This window comes from Vidua chalybeata, chromosome 14, assembly GCF_026979565.1.
Source record: "Vidua chalybeata isolate OUT-0048 chromosome 14, bVidCha1 merged haplotype, whole genome shotgun sequence".
NCBI lineage: Eukaryota > Metazoa > Chordata > Aves > Passeriformes > Viduidae > Vidua > Vidua chalybeata.
The window spans coordinates 14,008,625-14,034,273 of NC_071543.1; the positions used below are offsets into that span (position 1 = coordinate 14,008,625).

General features: G+C 54.9%; 2 long non-coding RNA genes across 2 annotated transcripts; both read left to right on the plus strand.

Moving 5' to 3' along the window:
- The first annotated feature begins 13,941 nt into the window (after window positions 1-13,941).
- On the plus strand, window positions 13,942-15,195 carry LOC128795411 (uncharacterized). Its single transcript, XR_008433522.1, has 4 exons — window positions 13,942-14,046; window positions 14,167-14,264; window positions 14,560-14,664; window positions 14,767-15,195. It is a non-coding gene; the product is annotated as an uncharacterized LOC128795411 (long non-coding RNA).
- Window positions 15,196-24,726: 9,531 nt separating this feature from the next.
- On the plus strand, window positions 24,727-25,265 carry LOC128795420 (uncharacterized). The gene is made up of 2 exons (XR_008433529.1): window positions 24,727-24,893; window positions 25,075-25,265. It is a non-coding gene; the product is annotated as an uncharacterized LOC128795420 (long non-coding RNA).
- Window positions 25,266-25,649: the final 384 nt, after the last annotated feature.

Genomic DNA, 25,649 nt, shown 5'->3' on the forward strand with positions numbered 1-25,649 from the left:
CTGGGCACTGCTGGAGGGACACGCCGAGGTCTGGGGACCGCGGGCACTGGGCATGGGGCCAAAGTGCCAGTCACAGCTCCCACTCCCATCACGCTGGGGTTTGTTTGGGAGCACCTGTCAGAGCCTGGCAGGTTTCCCACTGCTGATGAAAGGAGGGAGGATGTCTGAAAGCTTCACAAGGTGATACAGCCATTAAGGCACCGTGACAGACTCGCACAGAGGCACCGAAAGCCAGCAGAGATTGGCAGCTCTGGGGCCGGGAACCAAACAAGAGTTGCGGGATCAGCGCTGGGTGTGCGAGCGCTCGCGTGGGGCCGGGCACGCTCGGGAAGTCACCATCGCTCATTCTCACCTCCCTGACAGCTCCCAGCTCGAAGGAAGATGTAAGCAAACAGAAGGGTGGGAGCCCCCGCTCGCAGTCCTGCCTGGAAATTATAAAGGGCCGTTCACAGAGCTGCTTTTATGCCTTTAAACTGAGTGTTGTGCTGCTGAAAGGTGGGCTGGGCTCATGGGCACAGAGTCTCTGCTCTCGTGGGCACGGGTACGGCACAGGTGAAGGGGCTGCAGACTCCCCTCCACACCCCCTGCCTGGCTCAGCACCAGTGTCCCAGGAGGGCACCAGTGTCCAGCTCTACCTCACTGACTCATCCCAGTGCAGTGGTCCAGGATGCCTTGGGAGCAGGGGGAGGAAATCCCATCTCTCCAGGACTATCCTGCCCTTTGTTCTCATGAGACTTCTGCCACTCAGATTAATTTGGATGCAGATCCTGCCTGTAGCAGGTGGGATTGGAATAAAAATCTGCTTCATGGCCTGCAAAGGGTCATGCTGATAATGCCCAGTGATGGATCTGGAGCATCTCTTGGCTCACCCAGGCCTGGGGGATGTGGGTGTCTGTGCCTGCTTTCCCAGAAATCCAGTCCAAGGCACACGAAGAGAATGCCCCAATGAAATGGTTCCAAACACCTTTCAGAGCCTCTTGCAAAGTGGTCACTTCATGCAAGTGAAGACAGTGGGAAATGCAGGGCAAGAGGGTGGAGGGGATTCAGGGACTGATGCAAGAAGCTGGGCACAGGGATCACAGGCTGGGACAAGGAAAAAGATGTTCTCATCCCCAGCTCCCTGCAGCCAGAACCGGCTCCTCTTCCCTGACCCAAGCTGGGGCATCCAATAAAGGGGGAATTACAAGGCTGAAGTTCTGCACCATGCAAAGAGGAAGCATCAGCCAAACATTCCTGGCCCCCACCCCTGGCCATAATTAATAAACTCAAAGGAAATTAAACCACAAGAAGAAGAAAGCCCAAACACCAAAGCGAGGCGCCCCGGCCCAAGCTGCATCACGTGCGGCGCGGGGGAAGCGGCCCCGACGCCCAGGCAGAGCCACAGAGGTAATTGCAGTCACAGGGCGAGAGGCTAAACCAGCATGAAATGAGGCAGGGAACAGATATTAAATTTGCAAGCCCCGGGCAACAGGACTCCGTTCAGTTTATTTGCATTAATCAGGTCAGGGGAGTAACCTTGTTTTTTTCCTGCAGGAGATACCATCAGCCGTTATTTGTTTCTCATGTGAAAGTATCACAAGGCACAAACAGCGGCTGGGAGAGGCTGGTGGGGCCTGGGCCACATCCATGCTGGCTGGGAGGAGCAGCTCAGCCTGCGCCAGGGCCGCGGTCAGGGGCTGGCCACGCTCCATCCCCTGGGAGCCACCGGAGGATGGGATGGTGATGGGACCGCTACCAGCACCAGAGGAGACCTGACTTAGGCTGGAGTGAGTCAGCAGCCACACACCTGCTCCAAAGAGCTCCTCACCTGCTCACGGCAGGACTTGGTGCGAGGGGAGAAGTTCCTTCAGCCAAGCAAATTCTTGGGCGAAAGAAAACTTCTGAGAGCTGCCCACAAATTCAGGAACAGCCATGACAGTGCCAGCGCCGTGGGAAAGAGCCACGTAACTTGTGACTCTGACATTTCTGGGGAGTTGTTTCTTGTTGCCTTATGGAGGGGGACTAGGCTGATGCACCAGCCCACCTTTGGGGTGATGTGGAGGGGACAGTGCTCATCCCTTCAGACATGGCCTGAGGATATGAGCACACAGCTCCTGTCCCCCAGCCCCAGGCAGGTGCCTGGACTGGAGCAGTGGGAGCCCCAGGCACAGAGGCCAAGCCACGGCCTACGAGAGAGCAGGAGAGGCACTTTTGGCAGAGGCTCAGGATGAAGCTCCCAGGATCGCTGCCCATGGACCCTGCATGAAGCTCCCAGGATTCCAGTTCATGGAGCTCCCAGGATCCCAGCCATGGACCCTGCATGGAGCTCCCAGGATTCCGGTTCATGGAGCTCCCAGGATCCCAGCCATGGACCCTGCATGGAGCTCCCAGGATTCCGGTTCATGGAGCTCCCAGGATCCCAGCCATGGACCCTGCATGGAGCTCCCAGGATCCCAGCCATGGACCTGGGATGGAGCTCCCAGGATCCCAGCCATGGACCCGGGATGGAGCTCCCAGGATCTCAGCCATGGACCTGGGATGAAGCTCCCAGGATCCCAGTTCATGGAGCTCCCAGGATCTCAGCCATAGACCTGGGATGGAGCTCCCAGGATCCCCGCCCATGGAGCTCCCAGGATCCCAGCCATGGACCTGGGATGGAGCTCCCAGGATCCCAAACATGGACCTGGGATGAAGCTCCCAGGATCCCAGCCCATGGAGCTCCCAGGATCCCAGCTCAAGGAGCTCCCAGGATCCCTGCCTGTGGACCTGGCCTCCTCCATGGCAGCTGCTCTGCCTCATGGGCACAGGTTGGGACACTTGGGTCATGCCCAGACTCCTCACACCAGCACCCCCCTAATGACCAGCAAAGGAAGAGAGGACCGGAGCAACCACCCTGCACCGAAATATCAAAGACAAAACGTGTTTTGAACCCGATCCAGGCTGGCAAAGCCTTGAAAGTGGCCAGAAAAGCAAGTCCAGGCCTTGATCCTGCCATTTCAAGTTTGAGAGCTCCTGGCAGAGCAGGCTGGTGGGAGAAGGGGGAGCGGAGCTGTGCTTGCCCAGACCTCAGCAGCGCTCACGTCTGAAGGGGAAGCTCAGCTCAGACCTGGCAGCTGGCAAAACCCACCCCATGCTGGGGAACGCTGGGGATTAGGGAGCAACTGGGGCTGCACAGACAGGGACGGGAGCAGAGAGGCTGTGGGATGTGTCTGAGTGCGTGATCTCCCAGGTAGGGAGGGTTTGGGAGTGTTTGCTTTGTCCGGCTACAAAAGGCAGAGCCTCCGTGCCCACCGCAGGGTTCAAGCAGGCCCTCCCTTTCCCAGGATCCAGCAATATTATCCAGCTGCTAAAGCTCGTGGAAGCGCTGAACTCTCCTTTCAAGCTCCTAAATAAATCAGAGCGGAGGGCAGGCGGCTGCGGAGGGGCTGCCGGGCAGGGGCTGCTGCCTCCTCCTCGTCCTGCCAGATTGCTGCCTGTGCACAGACCAAAGCCATCTTCCAGCCGCTGATTTCACATTCCAAGGGAGCAGATTAATGCCTGCAAACTTCTCAGTGGAAGCATTCAAACGCTAATTGGTAGTTGCAAGTAATTAAAGTAATTTACTCAGATTATAAAGAAATTTCTTAACAGTGATTAAGCAACTCTGGGACGTGTGTAGTTGTTTGTAATCACTCCCCCAAGGGGATTAAAGCTCTTGGCTGTGTGTAATATGTCTTGTAACACCCTATGGGTCCTGTTGGCTCATGATAGCAAAGAACAGCTTGTTGGAAGAGATATAAATCAGGCCTGTGTGCACATAAAGTACCTCACATCGGGAACAGCTCTCCTTCACGCTCCAAGCCTGGGAGCACAACTCTGCAGCGAGGGCAGACATCCCATAAACCGGGCTTTGCTCCACAGGCAGAGGCTGTGTCATCACTCACAGACACCACCGAAGGGAGAGGCAGAAGGAAGGGCAGGGCTGTGGGGGAGCACGAGCCACGAGCTCAAGGCTGTGCTCACCTCTGCTCACTGGCTGCCATTCGCTAACCCATAAAATAGGAATAAACCCTAAAAAATAAACTAAAAAATACGAAATGGATCCACTCACCCAGTTGATTTAGTGCTCCAAAAGTAACAGAGGAAAACTGCCAGCTCTCTGTGAAGTTGATACCTAACAGATTACACTAAACCAGAGCTAATCAGCAGATTATCACTCTGATTGTTCCATGTTCTTGTTATCCCCGCCAAACCTCCAGACCTTGCTCAAGCCTGTATTTAGGCTCAGGGAGGCAATTCCCTCATGGAGAGCGGGGAGGAGGGAGCCCACATTGCTCATCTGTGACATAAGGATTTTTCTTGCTTGCATTTCACTTTTATTGAGTGGCTGCAGTGAAATATTCCTGTCCTAGACCCAAAATGTGCTCACAGGGCTGAGCTGGGCTCAGCTGGAGTCAACGCACAGAGGAACCTGGAGCTGGTGCCCTTCCCACCACAGGGAAGCTCCTTTCCTATAAGAAGGGATCTCACAGCCAGGCCCCTCTGCCCTGCCTAGAGCAGATTCCCTTTGGCTCTGGGACTCCAGTAAGATGCTTTTAGCACATGACTCCAGGGAGCAAGGCAATTCCCAGGAAAACACTCTGCGTGTGTTGCAGCCTCCTCTCACACCCGATGCCTGCGGTCTCACCATCCTGCCGCACCACCAGAATTTGTTTCTGTGTTTTATTTATTTATAGGGTTTTTCTCCATGCTGGGAATATAGAACTGTAAATATTCCACGAGTGCTGGCTGCAGCAGGATGCCAGTTTACCTGGGCACACAAGTGCTGAGCAAACTGGGAGCTCATCTCCACAATGACTCTGGCACAGCGCTTTGGTGTTTGCTTTCTGCACATTTTTGGCCAAACAAAGACAATTGTTCAATTAATTTTTTTTTTTTCTCTCTCTAAAGGCAGCACAGGAAGGATGGAACAAGCTTTGCTTGCCTGCCTGGAGGAAGGCATTGTTCCATCACGAAGCCACCACAACCCTCTGTGGCCCCACAGGGTGACCCTGGGTGTCACCAGGGCGCTGCGCTGCTCGGGACAAGCTTTCCACACTCACATATAAATAGATGCTTTATTTCTGTGTTCTGTTTACTGTGCGTAGAAATCTGATTTTCCCTAATGGTCCTTTATAAATAGTTTCCACCCACCCCCTGCTTGAAAGCTTCTCTGACTCACATTGGAAATTAGGTTCTTCCCCTCCTCGCTATTGAGAACAATTATAGCTCTTTGTTCCGCGGGAATTAAGAAGCACGAGGGCTGAATCCAGCCACATGAAAATTGTCACTCTCCTTTGTTTTCTGCCTGTAATAATTATCCTGCCAACTGCTCACTGCCATCCTCAAGCCCTGGGTGCTTCTCTGAGCACCCTCCACCCTCCAGCCCATCCTGCCCTGGCTTTGTGCTGATTCAGGTTTTAGTGGCTGCTCTTGGCCACATCCATAATTTACCTTTTCCTCCCATTTCCCAACTGAATGGCATTCCTGGGGGGAAAGAGGCCTCCAGATGGGCTGGGCAGGCTCGTGAGGGGACAAAAATGGAGCAGCCTGTCCTTAGGTTGTTGGTCAGAGAAGGCTGCAGCACCTTTCCCAAGGGTTCTCAGGTTTGGGCCACCCCCAGGTGAAGCCAAGTGCCCTGGCCAGGGGTGACATGGGCCCTGCCCTGGTGGGATGGGAAAAGGCTTCCCTAGAGCACAGCACAAACCCACATCCCACATGAATGGATGGATGGATGGATGGATGGGTGGATGGATGGATGGATGGATGGATGGATGGATGGATGGATGGATGGGTGGATGGATGGATGGATGTAGAGTCATGTAGATATGGCACTTTGGGACATGGGTTAGTGGTGGCCTTGGCAGTGCTGGGGAAGCAATGCTCTTAGAGGGCTTTTCCAACCTTAATGACTCAGTGAGTCCATGATTCCATGAAAAAGAGAGCAGGGGCAGGCAGCCAGAACAACTGACAGAGGTATAAATGCTTTTCTCTTCCCACAAATCTTCTCCAGTGTGAAAACCCTTGTTTAAAAGAACACATCCAAACCCTGCCCGATTTTTTAAAAGTATCTAAAATGACTCTCCATTGACCCCTCCAGCCACACACTCATTTTTCATTAAACTGTTCCTGGGATCGTATAAGCAGCGAGAGAGAACAAGCAGGCAAAAGGGTGAAAACAACCCAGAGGGCCCTGGGGCTGCAATAACTGAGACAGGAACATTTCAAATTATACCTTGGGTCAAAATGATTTGAGATTGATCAGGAACGAAAATTACCCCTGAGCTGCAGTTGATTGTCTGTGCCTTGGGTTCATCCGGAGGCTGCGTTTCTCCTGCATTCTCGTTTTTCCTGGGGGTGGGGATAGCTTGACCTGCGCCACAGGAGAAAGGAAGGAGCCTCTGAACCCTCAACACCCACCGGCTGAAGCGGTGTCCTGGACAAATCTGCCCCAAATTGTTTCCTCTTTCCACCCCGGGAGATCCTTGTTTTGCCATTATCACGACACTACTGACAAGACCAGACTGTTCAGTAGCTGCAATTTGGGAAATGAAAGCTGTTCTCACTGGGAAGTGCCCCCGGCTCTCCAGAGCTTTGTCACTTCCACTAGAAATGGGCACTTTCGTGCAGGTCCCTGTGCCCTGGGGACAAACTGGGACATCCCCTCCAAGGGCTGCAGAACGGGCACACCCAGGAGTGCCAGCTCCACCCAGGCCTTTAGGTATCAACTAAAACAAATAAAAAATAAAATTTGTATTAAATATACTTATTTATGTACAATATAAAATAGATTTATAATGTACATAACCAGTATTTTCAATATTAATAATTTATATAGAATCTATTGTATTTTAGAGTATTTATATAGAATATATAGTATTTTCTCTATTAATGGCTTTATATTTATATATTTTTATCATGTATGTTTTGAATATTTTTTGTTTCTATATTAGATATGTGTCAACTTTTGATCTTCATGTTCTCTTTCTGTTGGATCCCCCCAGGTCCCCCAAGCCTGCAGGCTCAGTCTGAGCCCAGGGAACAGCTTGAGGAGGGAACAGCAAGGCCTGGGATGGGCAATAGCTGCTTTTATGGTTTTCCAGTGTCTAAACCCCAAATATTATCCTTTTGTTGGTCTAATGCACCAGAGTTCAGTGTTCTCATCTGGTTGGTTTTGCCTTGCCAGTGAATAATCTGAATTATCTCGCTCTGGCCAGTATTGTCTCGCTGATGGATAACCCCGATGACCTGCCAGGCCAGGAGCGCGCTGGGATCCGCCCAGAGGAGTGCTGGGCTGGAAAGCTCCTGGAGCAGGAATGTCATCCCAGCCCGGGGAGGATGCTCTGGAGCAGGAATGTCATCCCAGCCCGGGGAGGATGCTCCTAGAACAGGAATGTCATCCTGGCCCCAGGAGGATGCTCTGGAGCAGGAATGTCATCCCGGCCCCGGGAGGATGCTCTGGAGCAGGAATGTCATCCCGGCCCTGGGAGGATGCTCTGGAGCAGGAATGTCATCCCAGCCCCGGGAGGATGCTCTGGAGCAGGAATGTCATCCCAGCCCCGGGAGGATGCTCTGGAGCAGGAATGTCATCCCAGCCCCGGGAGGATGCTCTGGAGCAGGAATGTCATCCTGGCCCCGGGAGGATGCTCTGGAGCAGGAATGTCATCCCAGCCCAGGGAGGATGCTCCTAGAACAGGAATGTCATCCCAGCCCAGGGAGGATGCTCCTAGAACAGGAATGTCATCCCAGCCCTGGGAGGATGCTCCTAGAACAGGAATGTCATCCCAGCCCTGGGAGGATGCTCTGGAGCAGGAATGTCATCCCAGCCCTGGGAGGATGCTCTGGAGCAGGAATGTCATCCCAGCCCCGGGAGGATGCTCTGGAGCAGGAATGTCATCCTGGCCCCGGGAGGATGCTCTGGAGCAGGAATGTCATCCCAGCCCTGGGAGGATGCTCTGGAGCAGGAATGTCATCCCAGCCCCGGGAGGATGCTCCTAGAACAGGAATGTCATCCCAGCCCCGGGAGGATGCTCTGGAGCAGGAATGTCATCCTGGCCCCGGGAGGATGCTCTGGAACAGGAATGTCATCCCAGCCCGGGGAGGATGCTCCTCAGCCCCTCTCCCTGCGCGGCTCAGACGGCTCCGCTCCAGTTCCCCCCGCCAATGCTGCGATGTTTAATCAGGTGCAAAGAAGTTGCGTTTCCCTTGGCTCGCTCTCCCAGGGATGCCTTTCCCTCCATTTCATTCCCTCCTCTGGCATCCAGCTGGAATGCTGGCCCAGCACTGAGTGTCTGAGGCACCTGGGCCTACACCCTCCTCCTTTCCCCAAAAATGGAGTTTTCCCACCAGCTGTGCCCAAGCTTGTGGGGTATTTTAGCTCTGAAGGACAGGACGCGGCAGGGGCTGTTTAATGGGAATTGCAGGTGAGGAGCTGTTTGCAGAGGATCCAGCACTGAGGGTGGAAGGGAGCACAGAGCCCTGCTCCCATCACTGCTCATCCTTTCTCCTGGTCTCCTCTTTTTCTGTTGGAATTTTTTTGGCTCTTACCAAATCTTAACGGCTGCCTGGTACTTGAAAGAAGGAAAGAGAGAAATGACTGTTACAAATAAATATTTAATTAAAAGGGCTCAAGCTCTCCCTTTAAGGTAAGCCTGACCTTTAATCACTGGCTCCATCCTGCTGGAGCCCTGCCGAGCTCCCAGCCCCTCCTGGGTCTCCATGCAGACCAGGAGCACACATGGATGAGGGAGATGTTTTCCCGTCCAGCCTCTGTTGCTGCACTCGTGGAGCCACAGGATGAAGTTGCCGAGCTCCTGATGGCTCCCCAGGCTGTGACATGTTCAATCCCATCAGGAATTACTGCTGGGATAATGCATGATTAACCCAGCACAAAGTACCTGCTGGTTGGAGGGGCTGTGGGAAGCTGTGCCGGCAGTGAACGTGGCAGGGAAACAAGGGGGGAATGGCTGGGGAATGCTGGCCGGGTGTGGGAAGGGAGTTCTGCTGTCCTGGGATGGAGAGAAGAGTGTGAGGGGTGTGAGGTTAAATGGGGTCTCCATGTGGGCAGGGCTCTCTCAAGAGCTCCTCTACGTCCAGCTCTTGTGTCCTCAGCACGGGAAGGACGTGGGGCAGTTGGAGAGGGTCCACAGGAGGCTGTGGAGATGCTCCAAGGGCTGGAGCTTCTCTGCTCTGGAGCCAGGCTGGGAGAGCTGGGGGTGCTCACCTGGAGAGGAGAAGGCTCCAGGGAGGACTCAGAGCCCCTTCCAGGGCCTAAGAAGGTCCAGGAGAGCTGGAGAGGGACTTGGACAAGTGATGGAGGGACATGGATACACTTCCAAGGGTGGGAAAATTCTGTGGCCAACCTCAGGCTGCCAGGGGTTATGTGGGAGGGCAGCTCCATCCATGGGGAGTGTGGCTCAGCCCCCCAAAACACCTCGAGCCATCAGACTGCAGCTGCTTCTGGTCCTGCCTGAGCTGCTTTGGCTGTAAAGAGATGATGTGGAGGGGAAACCTTCTGTATCCTGTTTCCAGCCCCAGGCAGGGAGGACCAAGACATTTATTTATGTCAAGCCAGAAGAAAACTTCCCATGGCCCAGCCCATTCCCACAGAGGAATGGCATAAAATTTCTAGGAAAAGCACAAAGTGGGCAAGTCTGTGTTCCATGAACTTTAAGTAAAGCCTCTCCTCTCCGCAGAGCACCAGCAAACACAGTGGGAAATAAACCCAAAATTACTGAGCAAAGCCTAAAATTGCATTTCCAAACCTTCAGCCAGCAGTTCCCAGAAGTGCCAGGGCAGAGCTGCAAAAAAAGCAGCACTGATGTGTTCTGCGTGCAGGGAGATGCTCCATGGTGGCAGTGGGAATGTTTCTTCAGCTTGTAGGGATTTTCTCTTGTTCCTTTTACCCCAGTAAAGTGATCCCTGTCCAGAGCTGCCTCAGCCTCGTGTGCTGGCAGAGCTCAGGTGGGATCACCAATCCCTGGGTGTTCCCAGCAGAGATGCTGGGGGGGAACAGCCCCAGGGGGGCTGAGAATGAGCCTGGGTGGGCAGAAGGGGCAGGTGGGGCTGCTCATCACCTGCTGGGGGAACCAGCAAAGCCCAGCTCAGCACTCGGGATTTTGATGGCTCTTTGGGCCTAAGGTCCTTTTCCAGTGTCTTCTGTATTTTCCTTTTCCTCCTTTTTCTTTTCATCTTCATCTTCCTTTTCCCTTTCCATTTTCCTTTTTACTTTATTCTCCCTTTTCTCCTTCCTTCCTCCCTTCCTCCCTTCCTCCCTCCCTTCCCTCCCTTCCCTCCCTTCCCTCCCTTCCCTCCCTTTTCCCTTTTCCCTTTTCCCTTTTCCCTTTCCCCTTTCTCTCCAGGATGATGTGGTCTCTCAGGCCCTCCCTGGAGCCAAGCACAGATGTCACCAAACACAAGGTCCCAGTTCTGCCTCTCCAGCCAAGAGCAAGGTCAGAACATCCCGGGGGCTCTGTGGGGCAGTGGGAACACCAAACTCCTCCTCTGAGCCCAAAGTCCTCCATGGGAGTGGCTGCTTTGGGACTGGATGGGGACATTGGCATCTGTCCCGCTGCTCTGCTGCTCTGGAGCTGCCCCTGGGCCCCCCAGATCTGGCTCCCCCCAAACCAGGCTCCCCCTGCAGAGTCCATTGGGCAGCCAAGAACCCACAGAAAATGCAAATGGCTTTTACAGTCATTATCCCAAATAAGCTGTGTTTTAATTCAGTTTTAATTAAAGGGGGGAAACCATGCCCAGCTAAACAATTTCCAAGCGGATGATGGGTCAGAGCAACAGAGAATTCCTTTGACCCAACTGGCCCAACTTTTTTAAAATTTAATTAAAAAACACCCCAAGTTTTGCCCCAGTAAATTGGCCAGAGCCCACAGGCCTTTGAAGAGGTGTAATTAGGGCTTTTGGGCCCCCGTAGGATGCTCCAGGTGCATAAACTCCTGAAAAAAGGCTCCTGTGTGGTGGTGGGATGGGAGGGTCTGTGCAGGAGCCCCCTCCCAGCAGAGCCCTGTCCCTGGGTCACCCCCCGAGTCACCCCAGGGTCAGGCAGACACCTCCTGGTGCTCCTGGGTCACCTCTGCGAGCTGTGGCTTCCTCTGCTGCAGAAAGGTGGAGGAAGCAAAACCTAACTATGGGATTTTCCATCTGAAATCATTCTGCATGTGTGGGATCTGCATGCAGGCATGCAGGGATGCAGGGATGCAGGGATGCAGGGATGCAGGGATACCATTCTTAGGGATGCTCCCCTGCTTTCCTGTCACAGCAGGATCTCCAGGACAAAGCCACCACTGCCTCTTGGCAGCCTCCACAAGGAAAGCAAAGGAACCAAGGTCTGTCCCAGCTGATCCTTCAGGTCACTGTTCCATTCCCAAGGTTGGGAACTGAACCTGGTTATTCCAGGGTTGGAGATGAGGCCAGGTTTCCCAAAGTGCTCAGCAGCTTCTCTTTTCCCCCTGTTTTCCTTAAAAGTAAAACTAAAATAAAGGAAACAATGGATGGTTTCTGGGACTTGTTTCTGGACATCCTGGAATGGATCCAGGATGGAGGAATGGCTTTAAACTGGAAGAGAAAGAGTAGATTTAGATGAGATATTGGGAAGAAATCCTTCCCTGTGGGGGTGGGGAGGCCCTGGCACAGGGTGCCCAGGGAAGCTGTGGCTGCCCCATCCCTGGAAGTGTCCAAGGCCAGGTTGGATGGGGCTTGGAGCAGCCTGGGACAGTGGAAAGTTCCCTGCCTGGGGTAGGGGGCAGGACTGGATGGGCTTTAAGGCCCCTTCCAGCCCAAACCATTCCCTGATCCTCCACTTCCATCACCCCTTTCCGTGTCAGATTCACATCCAGCTGCCTCCCTCCTGCCGCAGATTCCCATGGCTCTTCCCCATGCCAGAGGGACCTGAGGAGTGGACTTTGCACTTCTGCGTGTGAATGAAACACCACAGCACTGAATTGTCCTTGTCCTGGAGAAGAAGCCATTCCACAGATTCCACCCAAATTCCTGCTGCAGCTTCAAAGTGAGCGTGATGCTCTCGGAGTCAGGGAGAAGAATTGAATCAAGGATCCCCTGAGCACAGGCAGGTGCCTGCTGCCATTGGGTGGGAAGCAGAAACAGAAAATACATGGAAGAAACTGGAACAAGTAGGGAGAAAAACACAAGTGGCTGCACAATAACATTAAAATTAAAAAATTTTAAAAAACTCTATAAAATAAAAGTAGAGTGTGTTAGAGATGGAGCTGTTCCAGGAATGAAAGCGCTGTGACGGGCAGGTGTTGATGCCACCAGGCATAACAGCAAAGAAAGGAAAATCAGGATAGTGTGGGGGTTTTTTAGCATTTATTCCAAAAACACTTGCTGAACATGGTGCAATCTCTTTGATATGAAGGTTAATTGAAAGAAATGGTACAGACCCCTTGGAACTCAATCCGAAATAGCTCCAAAGAAGGAAAATTTGGGGCAAATAAAGAAGACAAAGAAATGGAAAAGCAGAAGATTTAAGCCAGGCTTTGGAGAACAGAGGAGCTGCACACCTGGCTCACACCTGGCTGTCCCCACACCCCCTCATGCACCGGGGCACTCTGTGGGGTAACCTGGGTGTTACCCTAGGAATACCACATGGAAACATTGCAGGATTTTCCCTGCCTGGTGATTCAAGGCAGAAGGCAAAGGAAAAAGGACATAAAGTTACAGCCAGACTCAAAACTCCCTGCTCAGGCCTTCACTGGAGCCATGGCACAAGTCACAAGCTGCCGTTCGAGGACAGTTTTCAAGGCTGTAGATCCTGTTTAATATTCTCCTCCCAGGCCTCTTTGTTCCTCCAGGCTTGGGCCAGAATGAGAAATGTAAACCCGGAGCTGGGAAAGCCAGGAACAATTCCTGGGGTCTGCAAATCCAGCGAAAATCACCGTGGGGTGCAAACACCACGGGACAACTCCTGTGCATGGTTTCAGAGCGAGTTCAGGATCAAAAGGGTTCAGGACAGAGCTCGGAACTGCTGGAAGCTGCTCTGAAAATTTTTGCCTCGTCTCCAGTCAGCACTTCTCCAGCCCGGCTGTCAGCATTCCCGAAACCTCAGCCACGAGATCTCTGCTCGCAGGACATGGACGAGCTCCGGCTCCCAGCTCCCACACTTGGAAGCTCTCGGTGTTCTCCTCGCAGAGCACACACCCCGACAGCCAGACACAGCCCCCCCGAGCCCCCCGAACACGCCCCTGCCACGGCTCCCATCTCCCGGGAGCGTCTCTTGGAGAACGTCTCCCCCTTGGCTCCATCGCCAATATTTGAGCTGTGCTGTAATTGGCCATGGAAGCCTCATGGCGTTGATGTTCGCCTTGATTAGCCGAACGTGCAAAGCACTTACAATGCAAATTTCCCTTTAAAATTCCGTTTCCTGCGAACCCTCAATGAATCAGCTGCGGAGATCTCCCACTGAGAGCTCTCCTGCCAGTAAAAGTTGATAGTGCTAATGTTTGTGGAGTGGGAGCGCACAAGGGGGAAGAAGCACTAAAGCAAACTCATCCAAAGCGTCAAATATTTGCAGAAAAATGCGCCCATTCTCTGCCCCGCTGTCCCGATTGTCGCCCCTCGCCCAGCTGATCGCAGCCGCCCCCCAGCTCTTCCTTTCAGCCCCAAGATGCAGCTGTGTTTTCTTTGTTCGCACTCCCTTTGCAAACGCTGCTCTTGCCTTATTGAAGTCTTTGAAAAATATTCTGTATAGAAACAATTCTGCCGACACATCAGATTTCTCCGGGCTCCCTCTCCCCGCTCCTGCCTCCCCCATTTGCATGAGAATGGCCGGGATGCTTCTGCAGCCATCACCTGGCACCGGGCTCCTGCTGCCCTCCCTGTGAGGTCATTTCCTCTGCACGCCGTGATGTCACCGGCCTCAGGGACACCTTGCTGATAGCAGGAGAGCAGCCGAGGTGGGCAGCGAGGCTCTGGCAGTTCCCCAGGACAGGGATGCAGGCCTGGCTGGCACAGAGATCCCGGCTCTTTCCTTCCTACACTGCTCCATCCCAGCCTCTCCCAGCCACATCCACCCTCCCTGTGCGTCCCCAGCCCCAAACTTTCCTGCCCCCCACCACAGGGGATAACTGTGAGGGCTGTGACTGGTGCAGAGCATCGTCACCTTCTGGAAATACTGGTTTTAAAAGAGCCTTTTTCCAGGCAGGGGCTTCCCGGGGAGAGTGGGACAAAAGGAGCAGAAGGAGGTCAGGGCCCTGCACGAGAAGAGAAGGACGGGGAGGGACTTCCTCGAGAGAGGGGTAATTAATCACCACAAACTCTGCTCTGCCAAACCAGAGTCCAGCAGTCCCTCTGCTGCCTGCAGACCTGGAGGGGGTCCAGGTCTCATATCAAGGCTTGGTCTCAGACTCTGGGCTGGGAGGATCTGCTGGGGGCTCCATCCTGCATGGCACAGGATGTGGAAATGGCTTCAAAGCTCTGTGATAGTTTTACAACAGAGGGACCTGTCTCTCTCTGTGTGGGCCAGCTCCTCTGCCTCACTGCAGGGCTTCCCAGTGTCTTTGAGGTCTGGCTAAAGTGTGCCACCATTCCCAGATATTCCCACAGGCTCCACCAGCTGCAGCGGTGTGTCCTTCCCAGAGTCCCGCTGAACATCCCACTGAGCCCTCCTGGGAGTCCAAGGTGTCTGATGGACAACAGGTCAGCAAGTTCCACTGGCCCAGCATTCCTGCAGGGCACCATCCACATGCCCAGGATTGGCTGAAAATGCTTCCTGGGAAAATCCCTACCCTGCTTTTCTAGGGATCCAAACCATCCTGGGATGAAAGTACAAAACCATCTCACAAGATTGCCTGGTGCAGGGATCGTGTGAGCTGTAGGTGTTGAGATAAAAAGCTGCTCCACATCTCCACATCTTGCCAAGTTTTATTAGTTTATGGGCCCTTCTGTGCTGCAGAGCTCTCCTGCCTCTGCCCCTGCTCCTCCTTCCCTCGTGGCACCACTGGATCCAGCCATCCCCTGGTGTCCCACCTGTGTCCCGGACGGGCTGTCGGACATCACATCACACCCTAAGCTCGCTGCTCAGCTAGAGAAAAACCCCATGGCTGGAGCCAGTCCAGCCCGGGCTGTCCTCCCCCTCCCTCCCCGGAGCAGAGGCCAGAGCAGTCAGGGTGGGCATGGCCCAGGCTGGGACCCCCCTGCCAGCAGCACGAGCCAGCTCTTTGTGTCCCATGGCGGGCAGGGAGCCCAGGTACGATCCCAGATCGATCTGATTTAGAGCCTGTCATCTTTTAAATCTCCCATTACTGTCATGGCCTCAGCTTTTCCTTCCTTTGTTTTCCAGATGGTATTTTTTCCATCTTATCTTCTTTCATCAAACTCTTGTTTCCTCCTTCTGGAATCACCACATTCCTGATCTATATGCAGATTAAACGCCGGGAACAGATGCTATTGTCAACTTTTATTAGGTTATTGCATTAAGAAAGGACGATATCTTTACAGTCATAATATAAAAGAAGACTCATCGTAAGTTTCATCTCCTGGAAGTGACAGCAGGAAAACAAAGGCTCTTCTGCACCAGAGCCACGGTCACAAATCAGGAGCTGTGTATGGATCCCCAGGTCTGTGGGAGGAGCAGAGGGATCCTGGGCGTGAGGGGCTGCACCAGGATTCCAGAGCTCAGTGCTTCCTGGGAACCTCAGCCCCAGGAGAAGTGAACGATGGAGCCACTTGAGCAGTTTGTGTCACCCTCTCGATTTGTGCTCTGCTTAAAGAGCCCTCCTTGAGAGCTGAGCCCCCGTTCTGCCGTCAGGGCATGACTCTCCCCCATCCTTTGCCTCCTCGCTGGCTCTGCATTTCTTATTTACACACAGGCCTCCAGCTGCAGCTCTCATGCTGCAAAAATCATTCTGTGCTCTGCTCAGTGAGAGATAAGAGAGGCAGGAGAGCTGCCAGCTCCGTGAGGAGGGAAGGGAGGGAAGGCACCCACAGCCTTTCTTCCTTCATGCTGGTTGGGAACTTGAACTTGGCTCCCTGAGCCAAAGGGAAAACATCTCCAACCAATGGAGCATTTGGGATTTGCTGGACACTTGGACTAGAGGGTTGTGAGTCCCTTGCAGATGACAATAGAGTTCTCTTCTCTTCTCTTCTCTTCTCTTCTCTTCTCTTCTCTTCTCTTCTCTTCTCTTCTCTTCTCTTCTCTCTCTTCTCTTCTCTTCTCTTCTCTTCTCTTCTCTTCTCTTCTTCTTCTCTTCTCTTCTCTTCTCTTCTCTTCTCTTCTCTTCTCTTCTCTTCTCTTCTCTTCTCTTCTCTTCTCTTCCCCTTCCCCTTCCCCTTCCCCTTCCCCTTCCCCTTCCCCTTCCCCTTCCCCTTCCCCTTCCCCTTCCCTTCCCCTTCCCCTTCCCCTTCCCCTTCCCCTTCCCCTCCCCTCAGGGATGTAGCAGTGCTGGTTCCAGGGCAGACCTGTGCCCCTCTGCAGCTCCTTCCTGACATTCTCCCATCACCCTCCAGCTCTCCCCACATCTCTGCTCCCTCTTTGTCCCCCTTTCCCAGGCCTGACAAGCTGTGGCAGTTGGAAAGGAGCAGGGGCTCTGGAAAAATGCACATGTGGGGTGCAAGAGAGGGAAGCAGGAGTGGGGAAGGCATCAGAGCACTGGCAGAGATGCCTCCTGCTGGAATAATTTATTTCCCCAGTCCCTGCTGGGATGTGCCAGGCTCTGGGAGCACCCACTCCATCACGGGTGGTGTTCTGAAGCTCTGCAGCCCTGGGGTCTCTGTCTTGTCCCTCTTGCCCTGAGTCCCAGTGATGGACACCGAACAAATCCCCATCAGACCCTCCGGCTCCCCCAGAGAGAGTTTAAAAAGTGCCAACAGAGTAATTTCCTGCTGCTTGTGGGGAGCAAACCCGAGTGAAAGCAGAGCAGAGGCAACGTAGGAGAAACTGGGCTAAGCTGCGCTTTCGGGAGCAGCCGGGTTTACACTCGGAGCTGTTTTCCTGGCAGCCATCCCGGAGCCTCTGCTGTGCCAGGGCTGCTGGGGAGGGGAAGCCGGGGGTCACGGGGGAGCTGGGGGGGCTCCGGGGAGCTGCTGCTCCCTCTCCCTGCTGGGATGGAACTGGGTTAATGGCACAGGCATTTTTAGGGCTGACTGGCCAAGCCGGTGCTGCTGCTGGTGCTTAACCTGGAGGCCACATAAACCAGGGGAAGCAGAGCTCTCCCAGAAATGAGATTTTCTTCCAAACACTCATCTTTATACTCCCATTTCCCAGCCCTGTGCTGGGAGTGGGGCAGGCACCCATCTCCCTCCTTTATCCTCACATTTTACTGTGTCACAGCAGCTCAGTGCAGAGACAAATTACAGTCCCAGGTGGACTCTGTGTCTCTCCCAGCAGCTGGCTCACAGAGTGCCTCTTTCCCCCCACCCCCTGCGCCAACATCAGCTTCGGGGGGATTATCTGAGCCCTGCATTGTTCCAGGCACTGCAGTCCCAGCTCTGGTGCTGCTGGTGACCACACGGCTCAGCAGCTCCTGCAGGTGAGGCTGCAGCTCCCTGGCATGCATGGAAACACTTTTAACTCCATTAGCCAGCACCTCCACGCTCACTGGGCTGCAGCTGAAGCAGAGCAGCTTCAGCGGGGAAGCACCGAAGGCAACTTCTTGTCAGTGTGATTTGAAGTGACACTTTCCTTCCTTCCCGGCAGCTCTGAGAGACCTCCCGCTCTGCACCGCTCTGCTTTGGTCCTCGGGTTTTATCTCCTGAAATTCCCTCGTGCAGCAGCAGTGCTGGTGGGTGTGATTCAGCCTGCTCGCAGCTCGAGTGGCCTCACAGTGACAGGCAAAAAAAAACAAAAAAAGGAAAAGAGGACACAGCGATCCCTGTCAGCGGTGACATGTGGATGTCTTTGCAAGGGGCTGATGCCATCTATCCCCCTTCCCAAGGAAGCATCTCCTGAGCAGGATGAGCACAGCCTGTCCCATGGAGCACAGGGATCAGAGGGGCTCTGTCACTGTCCCCCATCCCGTGCCCAGCCCTCAGTGCAGGGGGGAACTGCTCCATCCCCAGCTCTGCCGAGGGGCTCCTCAGGGACCACGTCCTGCACCTGCAATTTCTTGGCTTGTGCAACCTGCACTCCAGGCATGTTTACATGAATTCCAATTGGAATCTGCATTCCAGCACGACTGAAGCTTTGCCTTGCACCCAAAGCCTTTGGTTTCCTTTTCCTTTCTCTTTTCCCCTCCTTCCCCCCTGCCTTGTTGAGCTCCATCCTGGTGTCCTGGCTGGGGCTGGCAGGCAGCAGGAGGGAGGTGACAGGAACCTGTGGCAGGCTGGGGACAGCCACTGGCTCCTGGGCTCAGCTGGGATGGGAGCTGGATCCCAGTTATTGATTGCAGGGATGCCGGGGATTTGGAACAGGCTGGATTGAGTAATGGGCTGTAATTTAGTCCAGGTTTTGCAAATACATTGATGAATATCCAGCAAAGAAAAAAAGGAGCACAAGCTCTGTGGAGATTCCTGGGAGGAGGCAGAGCAGGGCTGTGTCTCCACGAGCTCCTGGGCTGTGTTCTCCTGGGGAAGCTCCTCACAGCAGCCACCAGCTCAGCAAATCCCAGCTGGATCCTCTGCGGGGGCTTTGGGAAGGGCTCAGGGCTGGGAGCTTTTGCACCTCTCACCAGCCAGCTGGCACATAACTGCTTCCCACAACTGCTTCCCAGCCTCCCTGGCTTCCCTGGAGCAAGGTTTGAGGCTTGATCCTGATGCACCAATGGACACTTCTTTCCCTTCCTAAAAGCAGGTCTCAAAGACAGAGCCCAGGCTGGCCCTGAGCAGCCCCATCACACCTATCTTCCTCTCATTTTGCATTTTCCCTGTGCTTTTCCCCTCTTCTGCATCCTCTGGGATCTTTAGATCCAGAAAACAGGAAGATCACGAGCAGAGAGGCAGCGCTGGGCTGGTCTGGGGTCTTTGGTTTTGCACCACAGCAAGGCTGGAGGTGCTCAGGTTCAGGGGGACAAGGAACATCACTGAGGGACCCCACTCGCTCCCTCTGGAGCTGGGGGGGCTCCCGGCTGCGTGCTGGGGAGGGAGGGTTTCAAAGGAACTCATCCCAAGGCCACATCTGCTGCATGTGTTTAAAACAACTCATTAAAGTTCCTGAAAGGCCTAAAAAATGAGTAATTCTCTAAATGAGGGAGGCTATAATAGCCTCTAACAAGCTGTAATCGGAGGCTGGTGAGCACCTCCGGAGCTCATGGGCTGGGGGGGCCCCCCCGCCCCCAAAAACACGGGGATGGAACACGGGACCGTGGGGGTGGACATGGGCACGGGCAGGGAGGGTGCCTGGCATGAAAACGTGGGGAGAAGGCAAATAACAGCCAGGAACGAACAGATTTCAAGGGACACAGAGACTCCAGGAGATGTATGGGAGGAACCGGGCTCTGGTTGTAGTGGGGAACCACACCACCCCCCAGGGCTGGGTTTGTCCTGCTTTTCTGGGCAGAGGGGGCCTTCTCCTTCCCTTCCAGCAGAAAATACCAAGGCACAGGAGTCCAGCAGGGAGGAGGAGCCCAGGGAAATCCTGGGGAGCTTGTGCACAGTCCCCACAGCTCCAGGGGAGTTGGGATGGTGGGAACTCCTCATCCCCCACTGTCTCTCCACTGGGAGATTCCGTGGCCAGGATGGAGGCCAGCCCGTGGTGGCAAGGGGGGACACTGCTCTGTGGGGTGCTGCAGTTGTCATCCAGCTGGATCTGGTGCTTTGAAAGTGATCAGAATTGATTTTCCTTCTCCACCAACTCCGTGTCAGCACACGCCGCCCCTTCCCCAAGCACCTCCTGCTGCTGCAGCGCCGGCATCGGCATGGGCTGGGGATGGAGCCACCAGGCTGCACCAGGCCTGGGCTGTCTTCCCACTGCCAGCGAGCAGATGACATTTCCCTGGGCTCCCAAAGAGCTGGAGCACGTTGGAAATTCAGGATTCAAGATGTTCAGCTCTTGTGAACAGCTCACGCTTCTATACTGGGAGATGATGCACCAGGCTCCTGGCACAGCTCCGGGCTCTGACTTCATGGAGGGACATCACTCACGGAGCTGTGCCTCAGCCCGAGCCATGGCCCACCCACTCCTCTGGGGCTGCTGTGTCCTTGGGGTGAGGATATTCCCAGCAGGGAGAGGATTTGGGGTGGGAATTGGGGTCTGGTGCAGCCTCTGCCTGCCCAGAGCTGATGTCCCCCTTGAGAAGGAGGAGCCAGTGGGATACACAGGAGGAGATGCAAAGGACAATCAGAGCTGTGTTCCTGGCAAGCCTGGAGACATTTCACACGTTTTTCTTTGTCTCTTAAAGCTCCAGGCCCTGGAAAAGCAGGTCCAAAATTAAGATTTTGTTGAAAAACCACCTTGTCACCACAGGGAAAGAAAACACCAGAAACAGGAGCGAGGTGTCCCCAGAGCACCCTGAAGGGCGGGGGCAGAGCCCCATCAGCCTTGCTCCATCTCCTGAGAAGCACATTAGGACTTCTCTCAAAGTGTTTTTGGGTGGGCCTTGACTTCCAATCTCTCAGGTTGTCATTGGGGTATTATTAAACAAAATCATTTAACTGAACCTGGGGCGTCCCTGCTCCTTTGGGAGTGTTACTGCAGGCTGGGCCCCTCTGGATTTCCTCTGCCTGAGGTCACCTATGCCTGAAATAGGATCCATGGCTGATCAGATGTGTCTCAATAGACTCCAGGGCTGCTGAGGTTGTGAGCTCCTCCAGGAGCTCCTGCAGTGCTCTCTCCTCCCTCTGGAGCAGGCACCGTGTTTGGATGTGATCCTTGGAAGCTGGCGCTCCGGAGGCAGGGCAGGGCACAGGCTGATGTCACTGCTGCTGTCAGGGCGGGGGTTTATTTATCCAATTGTCATAATTAAATTCCAGTCAGTCATCCAGGTGTCCTGTCCAAGAGGAAGGTCAGGGAGAGAGGAAAGGAAATGTGAGAGAAACAAGAGAGGCTGTGAGATGCACAGATGTATCCTCTGGCCTGTCCACGAGCACTGCTCCTGGGGATGGGATGGGATGGGATTGTGCATGGGCAGGGGAGAACACGTGTGTGGGAGAACACATGTGTGCTGTCCAGAGCATGAACAGCACAGGGACAGGAGCCTCTGGGCCCCTCCAGGGCTGGCACACACGGATGGCATCCCTGTGCCCTGGGACATTGTCCCCACACACCTGGGACAGGACCAGGAAGGAAGGAAGGAAGGAAGAAAGGAGGGAAAGAAGGATGGATGGATGGATGGATGGATGGATGGATGGATGGATGGATGGATGGATGGATGGATTTCTTTGCCCTTGCTTGCCCTCACCTTGGATTAGTGCTACCTCAGGAGGTGTGAACAGGGCTGGGGTATAAAGAGGAGGTGATGCCCTGGACCTGGGAATGTGGGGAGCACCCACCTGGGGACACTCTGGAGGGCTCACAGCTCATGATCTTGGTGTTCCCAAGCCTTTGGGCTCCAAGACTGGAGCCTTGGACCACCTCTTCTCCACCCAGAGGCAAGTTTCTCTGGAAACCAGGGAACAGGGGAAAATCCTCCCACCTCCCAGCTGCCCGCATGGCTCATGGCTCCAGAGCTGCCTTCCTCCCCCTCTCACACCTCCCTCCATTTCTGCAAGGCCCTGGGAGATGTTAGATCATTTTTCCAGCTCCTCCAGGTGTCCATAAAATTAGCTGCAGATTCCTCCTTGGAAAGGGGAGCAGCAGTGAGGAGGAAACCTGAATCCCTGGTGGTGCCCCCTCCCCATGGTTTTCCTGGGGAGGAGGAGCAGCTCTGTGGGTGGCAGGAGCACCCAGGGCTGTGCCAGGGGCTCTCCCCAGTGGGAGACCCTGCGGATGGGAGACAGCTCCCACCTTCACCCATGAACACCCAGGACCAGCGTCCCCTTTTGGATCTTGCCCCCGTTTCACTGGAAGCCACCACTCTGGGGAGTGTGGGGAGAAGTGAGGATGGAGAAACCTTCAGCTCTGGCCAGAGGCCAGTGCTGGCCCAGAGGCCTCTGGCAGAGCCTGTGCCCTGCAGGACATCCCTGTCCCTGCAGGGAGGGTTCCGGGTGGCTGTGCCGGCTCTGTGCATGTGGAGCGTGAAGCCGTCAGGGCTGGAGAAAGCAAACAGCTCCACCAGGCACAGGGAGAGGGATGGTTTCAGGATGAGGTGGTGGCCAGCAGCAGGTCTGCCCTGGATCTTCATCACGTCTGGAATGTCAGAAATCTGCCCTCTGGGGGAGAGGGACAGGGCTGGGGCAGGTGGAGATGCTGGGGTGCAGAAGGAAGGGGGTGCAGAAGCCAGAGCCAATTCCTTCTCTTCTTCTGTTTCCTTTTTGTGCAGGCAGGAATGATCTCATGTTTTGTCTAATCTAAATTCTGTCAAGCAAGCAGGGAGCAGAAAAAAAGAGACGGAAAGCGAGCAAGGGAAAGCTGCACAGTTAATAAAAATCTGCCAGACACATGTTCCTGAGTCCAGGGAGGGGAGGGGGAGCCGGGATGTACAGAGCCTTGGGAGAGAATGGGAAGGAGGGCTGGGGTCTGTGAACCCCCTGTGCTGAGAATCATCCTCTCCTTCACCTGGTGAGAGCTTTTCAGCCAAGGCACGGCCACCCTGGGGCTCCCTGTCACAACCTGGCTGGGCTCACTGGTGGCTGCCACTTGGGTTGGTGGCCACAGGCCCCTGTGTCCCTTTACCTGTGTCTCCAATGCCTCCCAAGGTCATTAGGAAGGAAGGAAGGAAGGAAGGAATGCCAAACACACCAGCAGCTTCCCTTCCTTCCCTCACATGGCACGTTTGCTCTGTGCTGTCTCACTCACTAAATCACAGAGCGGGACAGACGCTCCCTCGGACGTGCGTGTGGAGGGAGCCTGAGGGAAGGCTCAGAAAAACCTTTGCTTTTCATTCTCATCCTCCAAAAAGCTTTTCTCACCTGATAGATTTCACCGACTTTTGTTTTCCTTCGCACAGCATCTGCACGTGGAGGAGCGCAGGGCTGTGGGAGGCACGGCCGGGAGGAGCAGCGTGCCTTGGGGGCACGGCTGGAGCCACCACACCGTCACAAGGGGTGGCTTTGCTTTGAAATGTGGCTTTTCTCAGCCAGAGCTGTGCCTTTCCTGGCGACAGAGGCGTTTGTGCCAGCAAAAAGGGGGAGGTGTTATGGGGGTAGGAAGGGGGGGCTGGAGGTGGGAGCAGCCCAGCTTGTCCCCACTGCTGGCTCATGGTGGCAAATGCTTGTCACATTGTCTTCGTGTCACATCCACACTCAGCTGCCAGCACGACAACTTCCCAGGGGAGAGGAGTCCTTGCCAGTGTCCCTGTCAGTGTCCCTGTCAGAGTCCCTGCCGGGCTGTCTTTGGCACGGTGTGTTCTGGCTCATCTGTGTGGCCTCATCATGGAGCTGGGTGGCTCCAGCGTCCTCCAAAGGCAGCAGGATCACCAGCAGGACCATTCAAAGGTGGCCTCTCCCCCCGTGTCTCCAGGAGATCATGGGTTGGGAGCTGCTTCCAGGTTTCTGGTACCCAGCTTTGGCTGGCACCTCCTGCAGGTGCCTGTCCCAGATGTGTCCAGGGATGTCCCTCCATCCTCCCCACAGCGACATGGCCCCGGGAGGGGCTGTGCGGGGACAGGGTGTGAGCGGCCTGAGGAGAACAATTCAGTCCCACGGAGCACGGGGGGAGCAGAGATGGAGACCAGGGAGTGCAAGGGAAGAACTCTGAGCTCTGATCGAGGTCTCCAAATGAGGATCCTAAAATACATTCCCAAGCCACAGAAACCACACTGGAAAATTGGCTTCGGGTTCCGTGCTGCCAGGGGTGGAGAGGGGGCTCGGCAGAGCCCAGATGGGGCCTCTTGGTGTCGATTAACAAAACAAACAAACAGCGTTGCCCTAATGAGCTCCGGCTCCGAGGGGAGGAGGGGACTGGGACCGGCTGCCACCGCTGCCTTTGCGCTGGCTCTGGGGGCCCGGCCCGCAGTCAGGCAATGCCCGTGGCCCTTCCCGGGATGACATTCCCCTGATCCCACAGTGTGCTCCTCAGGCACTGGGGGATGTCACCAGCATCTTCCTGCGTGTCCCCGCATGGTTTGGCTTCTCACATTCCTATTGTTTTACCGCAGGACAAAGTGTTCAATCCCAGCCTGTGTCCCTCTGGGATGGATCTTTCACAGCACGTTTCCAGGAGGGGACACGGATTTTGCCTGGTGCTGGCACTGGTGCCTTGGGTGGCTCTGCCCGGGGTGTCCCCCAGGGGTGAGCTCTGTGCTCCCCTGGGTGTGGAGGGGCAGCCCCGCTCCCAGCCCTGCCCTTCCACCCCGGAGCCAGGCAGGAATCACACCAGCACTGGGCTGCTTGTAATAAAATCCCAGTGCTTGTAAAACCCCTTTCAAGTGAGACCCCAGAAGGGATTTTCCCCTCTCTGCCTGGCCGCAGCAGTGACGGAGCCAGACCTGTGGTAACCGAGCTGGGGCTCCACTCCAGGGGCTTTTCCCCACTCCCTCTTCACCTTCTTCCCGTCTCCAGGGTCTATCGAAGCTCCCAGTTAATTGCTGGTGCTGGGAGAGACGCCACCCCCAGCAGGGACCCTCTGCTCCTGCCACGGGGAGCAGGCAGGGAGCACAAACCACCCTGGAGCTCAGCACCTCTCCAAGTCCTCAGTGACGTCAAAGGTCCCCTCCAACCCAAAGCACTTTGTGATTCCATGATTGTCATCACCAACAGGCCTTCACACAGTTTGTGTGCACCCAAGACCTGAACACGTGACACCAGAGGCACAAAAGCTCGAGAGAGAGATGCATGCTGGTGCCAAGATTCAGCTGATTTTCCATCATACTTATTTACAGCACCCTGGGTGTATCCCTGCATCTCACTCATGCTCCAAACATCCTGGCTTTCCTGCTGTTGTCCTGGAACACGAGGTGGCTTCAGGGGGCCTGGTGTGCTGGGGCAGTAATGAAACCCGGCTGGGAGCCATCGCTTCTTTATCTCCCCACTCCAAGTTCCTGAGGACCACATTTTTTAATTTGTGTTGGATAAACAGTATGGGATTGTGTACGCAAAGAAGCTCTAATTATCCCCTGGGGTTGTGTTTCCTTAAAGGAAATGAACTGGGCACGGTGTTCCCTCTGGAGAGGTGCACCGGAGCAATCGCTTCCAGATTTCTCCCAGTGCCACGAGAATCCTCAGCTCCAGCAGCCCCCAGGAGAGCAGAGGGTGCTGTGTGCTCTCCTGGGGGCTGCCCCCATGGACATGGGGGGGGTCTTCCTGCAGGAATAAACTCATAAATAAATCGTGGGGGCCTCTAGCACAGTGGGGTTCTTTCAGTCTAGGAAGGAGACCTGAGCCTTGGGAAGGAGACCAAAGCCTTGGGAAGAAGTTTGGAACCCTGTGCATCAGGGGAGTGGATCAGGCACTCAGAGCTGCCCAACAATGTGGGGCACCCCGGGCTTTGCTCCCCTTTCCTGCAGATTTGATCCCCCCCCACAGCTCTGTTCCATGTCACAGAATCCTGGAGTGGTTTGGATTGGAAGGGACCTTAAAGATCACCCAGTTCCACTTTCCCAGGGTGCTCCAAGCTCCATCCAACCTGGTCCTGGACACTTCCAGGGATGGGGCAGCCACAGCTTCTCTGGGCAGCCTGTGCCAGGGCCTCACAATCCTCGCAGGGTGCATTT